Source organism: Bombina bombina, chromosome 1, assembly GCF_027579735.1.
Source record: "Bombina bombina isolate aBomBom1 chromosome 1, aBomBom1.pri, whole genome shotgun sequence".
Taxonomy (NCBI): Eukaryota; Metazoa; Chordata; class Amphibia; order Anura; family Bombinatoridae; genus Bombina; species Bombina bombina.
The window spans coordinates 185,224,275-185,242,641 of NC_069499.1; the positions used below are offsets into that span (position 1 = coordinate 185,224,275).

Consider the following 18,367-nt stretch of genomic DNA (forward strand, 5'->3'; position numbering starts at 1 on the left):
TATATATATATATATATATATATATATATATATATATATATATATATATATATATATATAAATATAAATATATATACTGTATATACACACATATACATTGCTTTCCACTAATATTGGCACCCTTGGTAAATATAAGCAAATAAGGCTGTGAAAAATTGACTTTATTGTTTAACCTTTTCATTTTATGTTCAAAAAGTACACAAAAATACTCTGCTCTCATGGATATCAAACAATTGCAAACACAACAAAAGTTTACAATTATTGGCTGCCTTTTAGTCAATGCTTTGTGCTACCTCCCTTTGCCAAGATAACAGCTCTGAGTCTTCTCCTATAATGCCTGACGAGGTTGGAGAATACATGGAAAGGGATCTGAGACCATTCCTCCATACAGAATCTCTCTAGATCCTTCAAATTTCGAGGTTGATGCTGGTGGACACTCCTCTTAAGTTCACCCTACAGGTTTTCTATGGGGTTCAAGTCAGGGGACTCAGGTGGCCATGGCAGGACCTTGATTTTGTGGTCTTTAAACCATTTTTGTGTTGATTTTGATGTATGCTTTGGATCTAATTGTCCTGCTGTAAGATCCAACCATGGCCCATTTTAAGCTTTCTGGCAAAGGCAGTCAGGTGTTCATTTAATATCTGTTGATATTTGATAGAGTCCATGATGCATTGTATCCTAATAAAATGTCCATGTCCTCTGGCAGAAAAACAGCCCCAAAACATTAAAGAGCCACAACCATAGTTAACCGTGCGCATGAGGTACTTTTCTATAAGACTACCTCTAGTGTTTATTGCCAAAAAAAACTCTATTTTCGTTTCATCTGACCATAGAACCCAATCCCATTTGAAGTTCAAGTAGTTTCTAGCAACACTTGAGTTTGTTTTTGGATGAGAGCAGAGGCTTTTTTCTGTAAACCCTTCCAAACAACTTGTGGTGATGTAGGTGATGTCAGATTCTAGTTTTGGAGAACTTATGACCCCAAGACCCAACTAACTTCTTAAAATTCTCTAGCTGTGATCCTTGAAGATATTTTGGCCACTCGAACCATCCTCTTCACAGTGCATTGAGACAATATAGACACACGTCCGCTTCCAGGCTGATTCATAACATTTCCAGTTGAACTTCTTAATTATTGCCCTGATGGTGGAGATGGGCATTTTCAATGCTTTTATTATTATTATTATTATTATTATTATCAGCTATTTGTATAGTTCTAACAGGTTCCGCAGTGCTATGAACATAGGTGGTATATAAAAACAATTACAGGGATCAAATGGGTAGAGGGTCCTGCCGAGAGTTGCACTGTTGTAGTCGGCTCTTATGAAGGTGGACAACAAACAGCTGGGCTCATAGGCTTACATGCTATAGGTTTTAAGGGGATAGCAGTGGAGATATGAAAGTTAGTGTAGGTTGTATGCGTCCCTGAATAGTAGAGTCTTCAGGGAGCACTTGAAGCTTTTAAAACTAGGGTAGCGTCTTGTGGAGCGAGGCAGAGAGTTCCATAAGATGGGAGCCAGTCTGGAGAAATCTTGTAAACAGGAGTGTGAGGAGGTACCAAGAGAGGAGGAGAGGAGGAGATCATGAGCGGAGCGAAGGGGACGGGAGGGAGATTATCTGGAGACAAGGTCTGAGATGTAGGGGGGAGCAATGAAATTGAGGGCTTTATAATTCAGAGTGAGAGTTTTGTGTTTAATCCTGGAGGCAAGAGGAAGCCAGTGAAGGGATTGGCAGAGAGGTGCGGCAGATGAAGAGCGATGTGTAAGGAAGATGAGCCTGGCAGAGGCATGCATTATGGATTTAAAGGAGCTAGGCGGCAGCTAGGGAGATCAGAGAGGATGGAGTTGCAGTAGTCGAGGCGGGAAAGGATGAGAGAGTGGATTCAAATCGTGTCTTGTGTAAGGAAATGTCTGATTTTAGCGATGTTTTAAAGGTGGAAGCGGCAGGCTTTAGCCAAGGACTGAATGTGAGGAGTGAAAGAAAGATCTGAGTCAAGTGTGACCCCAAGACATCGGGCATTAGTACAATTACAATTAGAAATACTATTACATTAAACGAATATTAAAATGTTGTACAGACATTCAAAATTCAAAATGAAATATGTTACATTTTGTTTAATTTTTGGAATGTTACAAAACATTCACCCATCCCTAGTATATGTGTGTGTGTATATATTTGTGTGTATGTGTAAGTATGTATATATATATATATGTTTGTATGTGTGCAAATGTGTATGTGTGTTTGTGGAAGTGTGTATATGTGTGTTTGTGCAGGTATGTATATGTGTTTGTGTGTCTGTAAGTGTGTATGTGTGTGTGCAAGTGTGTATGTGTGTGTGTGTTTTTGCAAGTTTGTATATATGTGTACGTGTGTTTGTGCATGTATGTATATGCATGTGTGCATATGTGCAATTGTGCAAGTATGCACATGTATGTGTGTGCAATTGTATGTGTGTGTGCAAGAATGTGTTTGTATATGTGTGTGCTAGTGTGTATATGTGTGTGTTAGTGTATATATGTTTGTGTGTGCATGTGTAGATTTGTGTGTGTGCTAGTGTGTGAGTGTGTGTGCAAGTGTATGTGTGTGGTAGTGTGCACTGATGTATATGTGTGATTGTATGTGTGTGTTTTCCTGTGGTGATTAAAGTCATCTTTTTCTATATGAGTTGTCTTGATCAGTTAATGAACAATAGCGTCATACAACTCACTCATACACAATGCAGTTTCTGTTAGTTTTACATTAAATTTAAACCTTTAACAACCAAGTACGTGCAGGGTACATCCTACAAAAACTGTCACTTAATGACCAAGGACGTACCATGTACGTCCTCAGGGGTTTCAAACGGTGAAAGCGAACGTGATCACTTCCAGCTGCTTTCAAGGTATTGCAGTGATGCCTCAATATGTGTGGCCCTCTCTGCATCGGCCAGCGATGGTGCCGATCGTTGGTGGGTGGGAGCCATAGCAGGGAAGCGGGTGGGCGGCCCATCGCTGGATCACTTCCTGATCCTCTATATCCGGTGCGCGCAAGTGGTTTGAAGTGCGTGGGCGGGGGTGCGAGCTAGTACATGCATTGAAGAGGATGGGATGGAGGGAGAAGGAAAGGGGGGTTAATAAATGTTAAGAAAGGGATCAGGGAGGGGGGTAGGCTATTGAGGGGGGGGACAGCTACACTACAGAAAATTGGCATTAAATAGGTAGAAGGGGGAGGGTTAGAGAGCTGTTTGGGGGGGATCAGGGGGGATCCAACACTGCAGAATACATTGTATATATATATATATATATATATATATATATTTAAAAAAAAGCTTTTTATTTTAGTACTGGCAGACTTTCTGCCAGTACTTAAGATGGCGGTGACAATTGTTAGCTGGGGAGGGAAGAGAGCTGTTTGAGGGGGGTTAAGGAGGAATCAGGGGGGTGGGATATGTCAGGTGGGAGGCTGATCCCTACACTAAAGCTAAACGTAACCCTACAAGCTACCTACTTAACCCCTTAACTGCTGGGCATAATACAAGTGTGGTGCGCAGCAGCATTTTGTGGCCTTCTAATTACCAAAAAGCAATGCCAAAGCCATATATGTCTGCTATTTCTAAACAAAGGGGACCCCAGAGAAGCATTTACAACCATTTGTGCCATTATTGCACAAGCTGTTTGTAAATAATTTCAGTGAGAAACATAAAGTTAGTGAAAAAGTTAATGATTTTTTTATTTGATCACATTTGGCGGTGAAATAGTGGCATGAAATATATCAAAATGGGCCTAGATAAATACTTTGGGTTGTCTACTACACTAAAGCTAAAATTAACCCTACAAGCTACCTAATTAACCCCTTCACTGCTGGGCATAATACGAGTGTGGTGCGCAGCGGAATTTAGCAGCCTTCTAATTACCAAAAAGTAATGCCAAAGTCATAAATGTCTGCTAATTTTGAGAAAAAAAAATGGTCTGGAAATTGCAAAGTGCTACTTGTATTTATTGTCCTATAACTTGCAAAAAAAGCAAATAACATGGAACACATTGGATATTTCTAAACTCAGGACAAAATTTAGAAACTATTTAGCATGGGTGTTTTTTGGTGGTTGTAGATTCATAACAGATTTTGGGGGTCAAAGTTAGAAAAAGTGTGTTTTTTTCATTTGTTCATCATATTTTATATTTTTATTTTATAGTAAATTATAAGACATGATGAAAATAATGGTATCTTTAGAAAGTCCATTTAATAGCGAGAAAAACGGTATATAATATGTGTGGGTACAGTAAATGAGTAAGAGGAAAATTACAGCTAAACACAAACAGCAGAAATGTAAAAATAGCCTTGGTCCCAAACGGTAAGAAAATTGATAAGTGCTGTGGTCACTAAGGGGTTAAATCGGATTTTTACTCATCTTTTTCATGCATAAAATATTTTTAACATGTTTAACGGCTGCTCTTTGATTTGCAAGAGAAAATAAAATAGTATAAAAAGTTATTATGACCTGCACAAGTTATGCTATAACTTGGGTACAGAGCCTGGCTGCCAAAACATACACCGTAAGATCACATGTAAGTTCATCAGCCAATCACGTATACTCATATTGCAACTGAGTGACTTAAAGGGGCAGTCAACACCAGAATTTTTGTTGTTTAAAAAGAAAGATAATCCCTTTATTACCCATTCCCCAGTTTTGCATAACCAACAGTTATATTAATACACTTTTTACCTCTGTGATTACCTTGTATCTAAGCCTCTGCAAACTGCCCCCTTATTTAAGTTCTTTTGACAGACTTGCATTTTAGCCAATCAGTGTTCACTCCAGGGTTACTTCACGTGCATGAGCTCAATGTTATCTATATGAAACACATGAACTAATGCCCTCTAGTGGTCAAAATGCATTCAGATTTGAGGCAGTCTAAGAAATTTGCACATGATCCTCCTAGAATTAGCTTTCAACTAAGAATATGAAGAGAACAAAGCAAAATTGGTGATACAAGTAAATTGGAAAGTTGTTTAAAATGACATTCCCTATGTAAATCATAAACGTTTTTGTTGGACTTGACTGTCCCTTTAAAGTAAAATGCAAAGGAGTGTATATATGGTTTCAATTAAAGCAGAAATACACTTGTATTAGCAAAAAATGCTTTTTGTAAAAGCTGTCTGTGTCGATAACTTCTATCCGCGCGGCTGCACATATGTCTTGTGTACTCACATTGAAATGTAGACCCTGCTGAGAGAGGCAGCGGTGACTTGCAATGCATTAGTGGTGATGCAGATTGAATAATAAAAGAACTCAAAACATACTATTGCTGACTGTCTGAAAAGGCTTGTGGTTTCAATGTGTGGGGCATGGAGCATAAGTAGATATATTCTGCATTCACCAGTGAACAGTAAAAGTTATCAGTGAAACAGCTAACACACATATATTGCAAAACTGCTTCTGTTTTAATCTAAAATGCAATAATGTTCATTTAATATAGTATTTGTCATTACTATTACATGGTTTTTAATGTGAGAAACACTGTATTTGCATCAGTAAGGGTGTATTTTAGCTTTTTGTTTATAAATCTAAATTATTGTTATCTATGTTTGGTATTCAGCTGTGTGTTGTCCAGTAATGTTTATTTATCGGGTTGTCAGTTCTGATAAATAGATCAAGACAAGTAATGCACAGAGTTTTCATGGAAAATAGCAATTGCATTTCAGAATGCAAAAGCGCTTACATTTCTTCCCATAGACTTCTATGTAGTACGCTAAAGAAAGCCTTTTCATTTTATAGCTTGTGTGCTAACTCGAAACTGCGCTAGATCAACTGCGCTAAAGCTGAAGGTACATTAGAAATAGTTCAAAATGTGTTCACAAGAATTTATTATTTTTATACTGTATATATATATATATATATATATATATATATGTAAAATTCATATATATACCTATATAACTATGAATATATACAGATGTTGATATAGATATATATTGAATTTGACATATATATTCAACATAAAAATTATTTCAAGTATTTCATAGCAATTTCAAGTATTTCTACTAAAAAAATATTAAAACATTAAAATTGGGGGGGGCGGGTCCTAACTACCGCCGAGACCAGACGCATCTCTCAGAAGCTCTAGGCCTTATTCTGTCAATATACTAACTATATACTCTCTAGTCACGAATCAAAGATCTCCTACTGTGAATCTGAAGATAGGTAACAAAGCTGAACGGATCTATTCTGGTTTCGGGAGAACTACAGCTACGCTACTGCTTTATTGGACGCTTACACATACCCAGTGAAGGCCTTTTGCTAGCAACATATCCCCCCCCCCCCCCCGTCTGCTGGGTTAGGCAGAACTGCTATAACAGTAATAAAAGGGGGTGCAACTGTGATGACTGGATGACAATCTGCGCAACGAACTTCAAGTACTTTTAAGTGCCTTAGCATTGCAAATGGACGATAACCATGCACAACTGATACAAGAGCTGAAAATTAACTCTTCTATTCTACCGCCTAAAGAATTGCAAATGGCGGCCGTGCCGGAACACGAAAGGCGACTTGATGATCTGCAACCTCCATCCAGTATACTTATGCCCGCATCGGATGTCCCACATGAGTTACCTGACGCAGACCCTCCGGAGTCTAGTGCTCCGCATCTGTGCAGAGTTAAGCTGTTCGCTGCATCCGTTAGTGGCACGCTGAGGAAGCAATCATTCATACGGGCAGAGGCTGAGATGGAATATACAAGTAAAGTGTGACTGAACTGTGCTCATATTATACCTGGGGACATAGGCTCTTCTACATGACTATTACTAACAGATTTATCCTATGTCCTGACATGCAGGGCTGCCACTAGAAATTTTGGGGCCCCTGACTTAACCATTGATCAACCCCCCCCCCCCCCCTCCTTTGACATGTGCAATTTTTGACCAAGTGACTAAAATGTATATGCACTGTATTCTTAAGTGTCTATTTAAACTTGAAAATGTTGTAAAGGTAGTAACATACACTGAAACACACACACACATAAGGATTCACATATATATACTCTAGCAAACACGCAAAGAAACTCAGACACATACACCCAAACAGACACTTAGCACTTGTTTACATTGACCTGACAAGTAATGAGGTAAACTACAGTTTTGTAAAAAAAAAGGAGATTTAGAAAACAAAATATGGAGTTCTGATTATCTTTTTGTAAAGGAAGATGCCAACTAAATGATGACAACAGCATGCAGTGGCTGAAAGGAAGGGCCCTGAACTGCCTAAACAATAATTTAAAGGTTAAATGGTAGATTGGTGACTTCCGGAAAGGTCTCATTAGTCTCAAAGTCTGTTGAAAGATGTGAATAATCAGTAGTAAGGTCAAAATGTCCTAAAAAGGAACAGACAAAGGACACACACACAAACTCAAACTTGCACATACACCCAAGGAAACACCAACAGAGACAGCCTCAGAAAAAAACAAAGACATACACACACACACAGAGACACCCACAGAAAACACATAAAGATATACATACACACCCTCACTGAGACATCCACAGAAAACACACAAAGACATACATACACCCTCACAGAGACACCCACAGAAAATACACACCCTCACAGAGACATCCACAGAAAACACAGACATACACACCCACCCTCACAGAGGCATCCAGAGAAAATACACAAAGACAAACACACGCCCACCCTCACAGAGACACCCATAGAAAAAGCTCAAAGACATATGCACACACCCTTACAGACATCCACAGAAAATGCACAAAGACATACACACCCACCCTCACAGAGATACCAACAGAAAAAAAATACATACACACTCATAGAGACACAAACCAAAGCACAAAGACTAACACAGACACCCACAGAAACACTCACAGGAGGAAACATTTATGCACCTTGCATCTCCTAAATCAACAGTGTGTGACATGCATGATAAAAAAATGCAGAGATCACTTTTTAAAGAATCATATTTGGAAAAGTGCAAACAAAAATAATTCTGTGAATTCAAAATTGTACATTAATGATCTGGGTAGATGGTTAGATGAAGAAAAGTACTTTTAAAAGGTTGACATATGTTTTTTTATATTTTCCCCATTTTCCCCAACCAAGAGCACCACTTCAAATATAGTATACAAATGTTCCCATCTGTCAGCTGTACTTGTGGATTTTGAAAATGCTGTACTCTATATGGTCTTGGTGGAACCATAAGCTGTGGTACTCATACCATTAGATCTGGTTAAATGCAGGATTTAAACTTGTTGGTATGCATTTCAAAATTAAGTCAGCTGTAGAGTAAACTGAACAGTTTTAAGTTAACCTGTCTCATTTCCAACATTGAGCAATCTTGGGCCTAGATTTGGAGTTCGGCGGTAGCCGTCAAAACCAGCGTTAGAGGCTCCTAACGCTGGTTTTGGCCGCCCGCTGGTATTTGGAGTCAGTGATTAAAGGGTCTAACGCTCACTTTTCAGCCGCGACTTTTCCATACCGCAGATCCCCCTACACCATTTGCGTATCCTATCTTTTCAATGGGATCTTCCTAACGCCGGTATTTAGAGTCGTTTCTGAAGTGAGCGTTAGAGCTCTAACGACAAAACTCCAGCCGCCTGAAAATAGCAGGAGTTAAGAGCTTTCTGGCTAACGACGGTTCATAACGACGGTACACTAACACCCATAAACTACCTATGTACCCCTAAACCGAGCTCCCCCCACATCGCCGCCACTCGATTAAAATATTTTAACCCCTAATCTGCCGACCGCCACCTACGTTATACTTATGTACCCCTAATCTGCTGCCCCTAACCCCGACGACCCCTGTATTACATTTATTAACCCCTAATCTGCCCCCCACAACGTCGCCGCCAGCTACTTAAAATAATTAACCCCTAATCTGCCCCCCACAACGTCGCCGACACCTGCCTACACTTATTAACCCCTAATCTGCCGAGCGGACCGCACCGCTACTATAATAAAGTTATTAACCCCTAACCCGCCTCACTAACCCTATCATAAATAGTATTAACCCCTAATCTGCCCTCTCTAACATCGCCGACACCTACCTTCAATTATTAACCCCTAATCTGACGACCGGAGCTCATCGCTACTATAATAAATGGATTAACCCCTAAAGCTAAGTCTAACCCTAACACTAACACCCCCCTAACTTAAATATAATTTACATCTAACGAAATTAATTAACTCTTATTAAATAACTTATTCCTATTTAAAGCTAAATACTTACCAGTAAAATAAATCCTAATATAGCTACAATATAAACTATAATTATATTATAGCTATTTTAGGATTAATATTTATTTTACAGGCAACTTTGTAATTATTTTAACCAGGTACAATAGCTATTAAATAGTTAAGAACTATTTAATAGTTACCTAGTTAAAATAATAACAAATTTACCTGTAAAATAAATCCTAACCTAAGATATAATTAAACCTAACACTACCCTATCAATACATTAATTAAATAAACTACCTACAATTACCTACAATTAACCTAACACTACGCTATCAATAAATTAATTAAACACAATTCCTACAAATAAATACAATTAAATAAACTAGCTAAAGTACAAAAAATAAAAAAGAACTAAGTTACAAAAAATAAAAAAATATTTACAAACATAAGAAAAATATTACAACAATTTTAAACTAATTACACCTACTCTAAGCCCCCTAATAAAATAACAAAGCCCCCCAAAATAAAAAATTCCCTACCCTATTCTAAATTAAAAAAGTTACAAGCTCTTTTACCTTACCAGCCCTGAACAGGGCCCTTTGCGGGGCATGCCCCAAGAATTTCAGCTCTTTTGCCTGTAAAAAAAACCATACAATACCCCCCCCCAACATTACAACCCACCACCCACATACCCCTAATCTAACCCAAACCCCCCTTAAAGAAACCTAACACTAAGCCCCTGAAGATCTTCCTACCTTGTCTTCACCATCCAGGTATCACCGATCCGTCCTGGCTCCAACATCTTCATCCAACCCAAGCGGGGGTTGGCGATCCATCATCCGGTGCTGAAGAGGTCCAGAAGAGGCTCCAAAGTCTTCCTCCTATCCGGCAAGAAGAGGACATCCGGACCGGCAAACATCTTCTCCAAGCGGCATCTTCGATCTTCTTCCATCCGGTGCGGAGCGGGTCCATCTTGAAGCAGGCGACGCGGATCCATCCTCTTCGTCCGTTGTCTCCCGACTAATGACGGTTCCTTTAAGGGACGTCATCCAAGATGGCGTCCCTCGAATTCCGATTGGCTGATAGGATTCTATCAGCCAATCAGAATTAAGGTAGTAATTTTCTGATTGGCTGATGGAATCAGCCAATCAGAATCAAGTTCAATCCGATTGGCTGATCCAATCAGCCAATCAGATTGAGCTCGCATTCTATTGGCTGATCGGAAATATTTTTCTTATGTTTGTAAATATTTTTTTATTTTTTGTAACTTAGTTCTTTTTTATTTTTTGTACTTTAGCTAGTTTATTTAATTGTATTTATTTGTAGGAATTGTGTTTAATTAATTTATTGATAGTGTAGTGTTAGGTTAATTGTAGGTAATTGTAGGTAGTTTATTTAATTAATGTATTGATAGGGTAGTGTTAGGTTTAATTATATCTTAGGTTAGGATTTATTTTACAGGTAAATTTGTTATTATTTTAACTAGGTAACTATTAAATAGTTCTTAACTATTTAATAGCTATTGTACCTGGTTAAAATAATTACAAAGTTGCCTGTAAAATAAATATTAATCCTAAAATAGCTATAATATAATTATAATTTATATTGTAGCTATATTAGGATTTATTTTACAGGTAAGTATTTAGCTTTAAATAGGAATAAGTTATTTAATAAGAGTTAATTAATTTCGTTAGATGTAAATTATATTTAACTTAGGGGGGTGTTAGTGTTAGGGTTAGACTTAGCTTTAGGGGTTAATACATTTATTAGAATAGCGGTGAGGTCCGCTCGGCAGATTAGGGGTTAATAATTGAAGTTAGGTGTCGGCGATGTTAGGGAGGGCAGATTAGGGGTTAATACTATTTATGATAGGGTTAGTGAGGCGGATTAGGGGTTAATAACTTTATTATAGTAGCGCTCAGGTCCGCTCGGCAGATTAGGGGTTAATAAGTGTAGGCAGGTGTCGGCGACGTTGAGGGGGGCAGATTAGGGGTTAATAAATATAATATAGGGGTCGGCGATGTTAGGGCAGCAGATTAGGGGTACATAGGGATAACGTAGGTTGCGGCGGTTTACGGAGCGGCAGATTAGGGGTTAAAAAAAATATGCAGGGGTCAGCGATAGCGGGGGCGGCAGAATAGGGGTTAATAAGTGTAAGGTTAGGGGTGTTTAGACTCGGGGTACATGTTAGAGTGTTAGGTGCAGACGTAGGAAGTGTTTCCCCATAGGAAACAATGGGGCTGCGTTAGGAGCTGAACGCTGCTTTTTTGCAGGTATTAGGTTTTTTTTCAGCTCAAACAGTCCCATTGTTTCCTATGGGAGAATCGTGCACGAGCACGTTTTTGAGGCTGGCCGCGTCCGTAAGCAAGTCTGGTATCGAGAGTTGCATTTGCGGTAAAAATGCTCTACGCTCCTTTTTTGGAGCCTAACGCAGCATTTGTTTGAACTCTCGATACCAGAGTTAAATTTATGGTGCGGCCAGAAAAAAGCCCGCGGAGCGTTAACAGCCCTTTTACCGCCAAACTCCAAATCTAGGCCTTGGTCTGTGAGTATAACATGTTATGCAGATGTAAAAATCTTAGATACAATGCCTCCTTGTATCTGAAAAGTCCTTGCATAAAGGGGCATTAAACTTGAATGTAATATATATCATTTGTGTATTGTGGAGGAAACATTTCTGCATGGTTTTAAATATAGAATTTTTACAGCATTGTCAAATAATCATAAATACACTGCTGCTAAAAAAATGCCAAGTTTGTCTCACACTGTGCATAGTGGTTTAGTTCACACTCAGAAATCCTCTCAAATGCTAATACTTTACTCCTTGTAATAAAATTTCCCATGTAGCTGCCAAAATTTAAAACAAAATAAAAAAATTTTTGACCTGACTGGTAGCTGCCAAAATTTAAAAAAATATTTTTTTTTGTTTAGTTCTTGCCTCATGGGCCCCCCCTAGCCCATTGGGCCCCTGACAGGAGTCACCCCTGTCACCCCCTGATGGCGGCCCTGCTGACATGGTCCGGAGAACGAAACCCTTCTATGGGGCCCTGGCTTGCAGGGACAGAAGTGACCCAGCATTCTTACACATGCCTGCGGCCTTTGCTCCCGGCAGCTCAAGCTCGACTGCGGGAGTATTCCCGGGGTTTACTTTCAACAGCAGCAAACTCAACTGACCGGAATCAGTTGAGTTCGCTGTGCACAGAACCCCCAGGTAATAGGTCTCACTGCAGTTCACACCTCACTATTAGATCTTGACCTGGCCCATGCTGCAGGAATAGAGGACATTCATACCCCACACAGATCCGGAATCGGCTGAATTACCAATCCATTACAGACGCAGGTTCAGCTGATTGCCCTTCGCCCGACTCAGCTTGGTTGTCTGTGTGTGTGCTTCACCTTAATTCTTTTGTGTAAGCTGTAAACGAAGCCTGCCGGACTTAAGCCCGTACCTTGTCTGATTAGAGGAAGAATTGGCTGATTCACTTTTGACTTTATCCTTTATCTCATGTATAATATTTAACACTAGCAATGTACCAATCTGCTATAATTTGCTGGACTTACAGTTTATATTTCTTTAGACATTATAGCTATATGAAGAACTGTATTTCTGGAACACTGACTTTATACCTAGGGCATGGATGATAACAGTACTGTCTAATGGTGAACCTTTATGCTCCCCTAGTTTTGTTACTACTAAAACTGTTCTTATGCTAGTTATTTATATGTTCTTATGCTAGTTATTTATATGTTCTTATGCTAGTTATTTATATGTTCTTAACTACCCCTGAGTCTGAGTTGTTTATTGGATCCTACACGGGCATATTTGATTCATATTAAGAACTGATGTCTCCCTCAGACATTTTACTAATGCATATACTGTTGTTTTATCAATATCTTTGCACCCTATGTTACACAGTTTTCTCTATTTGCCTATGGCTAGAGCAGCGTAGTGCAGACATCCATTATCGTCCTCTGGCATTAATACTAAGTCTCCCTAATGGTTTTGCTCCCTTTCCTTAATTTTTTTGTTGCATTATATGGAATATATATCTGGGTTATATATCTTTTTATGCCCTGTCTTCCCTAGTATATTTTAAGACCTAGTGATGTGTATCTAAATGGCTAATGTATAGGACAGGGATGAAACTCTAGTTTCTCTACCTATGGGGATCAGATATACATAGGTGCAGCAAGGTTTAATGCTAATTCTCATTCAATAATACCCTCATGGGCATCTGTTAAGGTAGTTAGACGAACAGGAATTTGTACAAATCCAATTCCAGACGCACACTCTGCTTTTATATTATATTCTGCCATAGGATACCATTAATTTTTATTACTTATACTGATTAGATACCTGTCATATCTTGATGAACTTTGTGGCTCTGCTCTGATGCACCACTTTGCATGTGTACTTGTTAAAAGTTCCTCTCTACCTATTATGCTGATATAGTTTGCTTCCACATATTTGGCCAATAATCTTAGAGAAGACTATGCCCCTAGTTACTAAACCAAACTATGAGCTGATACTCTCATTACCATAAAATAGTATATTTGCTTATAAACACATCAAGTATCCTCTTCATTCTAAGAGTTCTTAATATTCTGATCATAGATATGTCCTGCCTGCAATCAGCTAAAGCAGAAGTGCTCATTGTAATCTCATATACAATTGGAACCCATATTAAATTCTGTTGCATATACATAAAGCCATAATGCTAGAAATATCTTAGCCCAGAACTCACAAATAGCAACTAGGACTCTTTTAAATTGCAAGCTAAGTTGTACGTTTAGCTATACTTACTCACCTGTTATTAAATGACTCAGATATGCGATATGCTCACTAAATGGCAGCGATTCCAAAGCAATATGTAATTATCAATATTTTAAGTTCATATAGTTTTTTTATATCCCAATGACACTGAGATCTGTTTTGTATGTTTATCTTATACTTGCTATCTGTGTTCTAGGCATTTCTTAGAGATCTTCCCATCTCCCTCTATACAGGGGAATCTTCTTTACATAATCCATATATGTTCTATGCTAATAAGGGCATACCCCCTGTGTAGAATTTATTGGTGGCATCAATTTTCTGTTCCTGCTGAGCTCCTCTCTTCCCTTTCCCGCAGGTACTTGTTACCTGTGGGTCATATCCATATTCCTTTCTCCCACATCGCCTATAGCTGGCACTCCCCCTGGAGAAGAGCTCATTCAGAAGTCCTCTATATTTCATACCCCCTAATATTCACCCTCTCGCATAGCTTGGTCAAGAGTTACCCTTATTCAGTTTATAGAAAATAGTTCAACTTGTACCATAAAGTATTTAGAGCTGTTCCTTATTACAAAGTACTGTATATTTATATGTTTATATATCATCTACTGTAGCATATTATGCCATGGCTTTTTGTGGTGTCATAGGCACTATATTTCCGGTCTCCACAACATTCAGCAGACCCATTTTGGATATCTCCGCCCCCCCCCTTTTACTTCCCATTCTTCCATACTCTGAGCGGTGCTTACCCGCTGTTTTGCCCCCTGCTCCCCCCCAATTATCATAAAGCCCAAAAGCGGCTATCCTTCAGACTATCATACCGATTTATTGATCACAACTGACATGGCCCATGAGTGGCCTGGAAAAAATATAAAATAGAGGTTTGGTTAGCCTCGTTCTTACTATATATTTACATTGTCTTGCAACTGTTATTGTTCTGTATATATTGACATGTTTACTGTTGGCATTATGAGGCGAAGTATGCTTATTTTTTGTTGTATGTATTATAAAACCTCAATAAAAAATTATATTTAAAAAAAACAAAACATTAAAATTGATTAAAAATGATATTGCATGCTTCAAGGTATTTGATTGGGAAGGGCTCAAAAGTGTATGTTTATGTGTATGTAAAGGTTATGTGTATATATGTCTATTTACACATATAAACACATAAATACGCATGTATACACATATATATGCATGTATACACATATATATGCATGTATACATACATACATATATTTAGGCATATATATATATAAAAATAAATTTGCACGCTAATTTTAACTGTGTCCTGCAATATTACTATCGCACCACTTGTAATCTGGGGCAATATTGGAAAAGGGGGCATAAATGACTGTATGTTGGATAGTTATTTCACCATATGTAATTAAACATTTCTTTCATGTAATTAGCAAGAGTCCATGAGCTAGTGACGTATGGGATATACATTCCTACCAGGAGGGGCAAAGTTTCCCAAACCTTAAAATGCCTATAAATACACCCCTCACCACACCCACAATTCAGTTTTACAAACTTTGCCTCCTATGGAGGTGGTGAAGTAAGTTTGTGCTAGATTCTACGTTGATATGCGCTCCGCAGCAGGTTGGAGCCCGGTTTTCCTCTCAGCGTGCAGTGAATGTCAGAGGGATGTGAGGAGAGTATTGCCTATTTTGAATGCAGTGATCTCCTTCTACGGGGTCTATTTCATAGGTTCTCTGTTATCGGTCGTAGAGATTCATCTCTTACCTCCCTTTTCAGATCGACGATATACTCTTATTTATATACCATTACCTCTGCTGATTTTCGTTTCAGTACTGGTTTGGCTTTCTACAAACATGTAGATGAGTGTCCTGGGGTAAGTAAGTCTTATTTTCTGTGACACTCTAAGCTATGGTTGGGCACTTTGTTTATAAAGTTCTAAATATATGTATTCAAACATTTATTTGCCTTGACTCAGGATGTTCAACATTCCTTATTTTCAGACAGTCAGTTTCATATTTGGGATAATGCACTTACCTTAAAAATTTGACTTTTTTTCCCTGTGGGCTGTTAGGCTCGCGGGGGCTGAAAATGCTTCATTTTATTGCGTCATTCTTGGCGCAGACTTTTTTGGCGCAAAAAATCTTTTCTGTTTCCGGCGTCATACGTGTTGCCGGAAGTTGCGTCATTTTTTACGTTCTTTTGCGCCAAAGATGTCGGCGTTCCGGATGTGGCGTCATATTTGGCGCCAAAAAGCATTTAGGCGCCAAATAATGTGGGCGTCTTGTTTGACGCTAAAAAATATGGGCGTCGCTTTTGTCTCCACATTATTTAAGTCTCATTTTTTCTTTGCTTCTGGTTGCTAGAAGCTTGTTCATTGGCATTTTTTTCCCATTCCTGAAACTGTCATTTAAGGAATTTGATCAATTTTGCTTTATATGTTGTTTTTTCTCTTACATATTGCAAGATGTCTCACGTTGCATCTGAGTCAGAAGATACTTCAGGAAAATCGCTGTCTGGTGCTGGAACTACCAAAGCTAAGTGTATCTGCTGTAAACTTTTGGTAGCTATTCCTCCAGCTGTTGTTTGTATTAATTGTCATGACAAACTTGTTAATGCAGATAATATTTCCTTTAGTAATGTACCATTACCTGTTGCAGTTCCATCAACATCTAATGTTCAGAATGTTCCTGATAACATAAGAGATTTTGTTTCTGAATCCATCAAGAAGGCTATGTCTGTTATTCCTCCTTCTAGTAAACATAAAAAATCTTTTAAAACTTCTCTTTATACAGATGAATTTTTAAATGAACATCATCATTCTGATTCTGATGACTCTTCTGGTTCAGAGGATTCTGTCTCAGAGATTGATGCTGATAAATCTTCATATTTATTTAAAATTGAATTTATTCGTTCTTTACTTAAAGAAGTACTAATTGCTTTAGAAATTGAGGATTCTGGTCCTCTTGATACTAATTCTAAACGTTTAGATAAGGTCTTTAAATCTCCTGTGGTTATTCCAGAAGTTTTTCCTGTTCCTAGTGCTATTTCTGAAGTAATTTCCAGAGAATGGGATAAATTGGGTAATTCATTTACTCCTTCTAAACGTTTTAAGCAATTATATCCTGTGCCGTCTGACAGATTAGAATTTTGGGACAAAATCCCTAGAGTTGATGGGGCTATTTCTACCCTTGCTAAATGTACTACTATTCCTACGTCAGATGGTACTTCGTTTAAGGATCCTTTAGATAGGAAAATTGAATCCTTTCTAAGAAAAGCTTATCTGTGTTCAGGTAATCTTCTTAGACCTGCTATATCATTGGCTGATGTTGCTGCAGCTTCAACTTTTTGGTTGGAAACTTTAGCGCAACAAGTAACAGATCATGATTCTCATAATATTATTATTCTTCTTCAACATGCTAATAATTTTATCTGTGATGCCATTTTTGATATTATCAGAGTTGATGTCAGGTTTATGTCTCTAGCTATTTTAGCTAGAAGAGCTTTATGGCTTAAAACTTGGAATGCTGATATGGCTTCTAAATCAACTCTACTTTCCATTTCTTTCCAGGGTAACAAATTATTTGGTTCTCAGTTGGATTCTATTATCTCAACTGTTACTGGTGGGAAAGGAACTTTTTTACCACAGGATAAAAAATCTAAGGGTAAATACAGGGCTAATAATCGTTTTCGTTCCTTTCGTTTCAACAAAGAACAAAAGCCTGATCCTTCATCCTCAGGAGCAGTTTCAGTTTGGAAACCATCTCCAGTCTGGAATAAATCCAAGCCTTCTAGAAAAGCAAATCCAGCTTCTAAGTCCACATGAAGGTGCGGCCCTCATTCCAGCTCAGCTGGTAGGGGGCAGGTTACGTTTTTTCAAAGAAATTTGGATCAATTCTGTTCACAATCTTTGGATTCAGAACATTGTTTCAGAAGGGTACAGAATTGGTTTCAAGATGAGACCTCCTGCAAAGAGATTTTTTCTTTCCCGTGTCCCAGTAAATCCAGTGAAAGCTCAAGCATTTCTGAATTGTGTTTCAGATCTAGAGTTGGCTGGAGTAATTATGCCAGTTCCAGTTCTGGAACAGGGGATGGGGTTTTATTCAAATCTCTTCATTGTACAAAAGAAGGAGAATTCCTTCAAACCAGTTCTGGATCTAAAAATATTGAATCGTTATGTAAGGATACCAACGTTCAAAATGGTAACTGTAAGGACTATCTTGCCTTTTGTTCAGCAAGGGCATTATATGTCCACAATAGATTTACAGGATGCATATCTGCATATTCCGATTCATCCAGATCATTATCAGTTCCTGAGATTCTCTTTTCTGGACAAGCATTACCAGTTTGTGGCTCTGCCGTTTGGCCTAGCTACAGCTCCAAGAATTTTTACAAAGGTTCTCGGTGCCCTTCTGTCTGTAATCAGAGAACAGGGTATTGTGGTA

The 18,367-nt window shown here is 38.4% G+C and overlaps 1 protein-coding gene across 1 annotated transcript in view; it reads left to right on the plus strand.

The window, feature by feature from the left end:
- RGS6 (regulator of G protein signaling 6) overlaps positions 1-18,367 on the plus strand; it is an 848,561-nt gene that overhangs the window by 61,057 nt on the left and 769,137 nt on the right. The window lies entirely within an intron of this gene.